General features: G+C 35.7%; 1 long non-coding RNA gene across 1 annotated transcript; it reads left to right on the top strand.

Moving 5' to 3' along the window:
• Positions 1 to 272: 272 nt before the first annotated feature.
• On the top strand, positions 273 to 1,271 carry LOC106519483 (uncharacterized). The gene is made up of 2 exons (XR_001310449.1): positions 273 to 594; positions 887 to 1,271. It is a non-coding gene; the product is annotated as an uncharacterized LOC106519483 (long non-coding RNA).
• Positions 1,272 to 1,433: the final 162 nt, after the last annotated feature.

Genomic DNA, 1,433 nt, shown 5'->3' with positions numbered 1-1,433 from the left:
CCATTACTATTATTATATTTGGTATGAATATTTTTATCAAAAACATATTAATATAAATCCACGCATTATTTATACTTAAATAAAATCATTTTTTTATACTCTGAATTAATTTGAATGCAAATAATTGACAAAAACAACAGTTTTTCCCCTAAGTTTTGCCGTGGATTTTTGGAGGACCTGTGAGCGCATGCGCACAACTCCACCACGCGTCATAGCCATCTCCACCAATCAGTTATGTCCTCAGCTGGGTACGTGGAGGTGATTTAAGAGCTGCAGCTCAATAAATCTGTCCAAAGTTAACAAAGTTGATGTGAATGTGTTTCGCGTCGTTATGAAAATACTTGTGGATTAATCAAACGGACATGCGCACTGGCGTCCGACTGGATGGACGCAGCTGCTCGATATCGGATTTGTAGTGTTTTCATGATGAGGCGAACCGTAGATCTCTTAACAAGATTTTTCTTTATTTGTTTTGTTTTTAACCACAGCTATTATAACCCTCTGCAGCGTAAACAAACCTATATACGACGTTGTTGCACATATTTTTTTTCCACCAATGGACTCTGTTAGTAAAAGGAAATCTCAGATATTGCAGTGAGTGTGTGACAGATGAACTAGAATCACGTTTGCTTGTCATGATTTTGGTTTTGTGTTTGTCTGTTGGCTTTTGGCATGCGAACTGGCAGCATATGTTTTGAAACTGTCGTGCGGAACCACTAAAATGTTTATTTAATTGATAGGGAAATGGCTTCTTTGAAAGATTGTCCACAATGTCTAATTTGATTTATAACAAAGCCTCGCCTATAAGATTAAGCGTACTTTGTTTCTAGATACACATCAAATTAAAGTAATGCCATAATTGCTTTCATTTTTTGTGATTCCTTAGGCGCTGCAGATCAGTTTAAAACTACCCAGATCAACGCAGCAAAAGCATACTCTCAGTTAATTTCAAATTTAAAATGCAGAACATCTATTTTTTGTTTGTTTGATTGTTTTCTTCATTTGTCGCAAAACCACAGAGAAAATACTGTATGTCCATTTAAACGCGTTTGTGTTGTAATGTCAGTATAACAATAGAAATTGAGTTTAGGAGTTACCACTGTTCAACAGCAGGGGGCGCAGTGGATCACTAACAGCGGAGAGAGGCGGAAAATGAACCTTTTACATCGAAAGAAAGACACAGAAATGACAAGAGCATTAATTTAACCAGGTTATGTTGTTTATTCTAACTATTTATTAGAAATAAAAATAAAACAATGAAATGTGCTGTATTTTGGAGCCTTTATTTTGTCACTGCACTTGAATGAAGATGAGTTTTTTTAATTAATGCACTTTGAGTCTAACTGTAGGTGTGACAGGTACCTCTGAAAAATAAATTACCATGTAAGTCTGCACATTAGAAAATCTCTAACCCAGGTCAATAAAACCAGGGA

Source organism: Austrofundulus limnaeus, unplaced genomic scaffold (assembly GCF_001266775.1).
Source record: "Austrofundulus limnaeus strain Quisiro unplaced genomic scaffold, Austrofundulus_limnaeus-1.0 Scaffold78, whole genome shotgun sequence".
Classification (NCBI taxonomy): Eukaryota; Metazoa; Chordata; class Actinopteri; order Cyprinodontiformes; family Rivulidae; genus Austrofundulus; species Austrofundulus limnaeus.
Note: the sequence above shows the minus strand (reverse complement) of the source record. Positions and strands in the feature narration are given on the sequence as shown.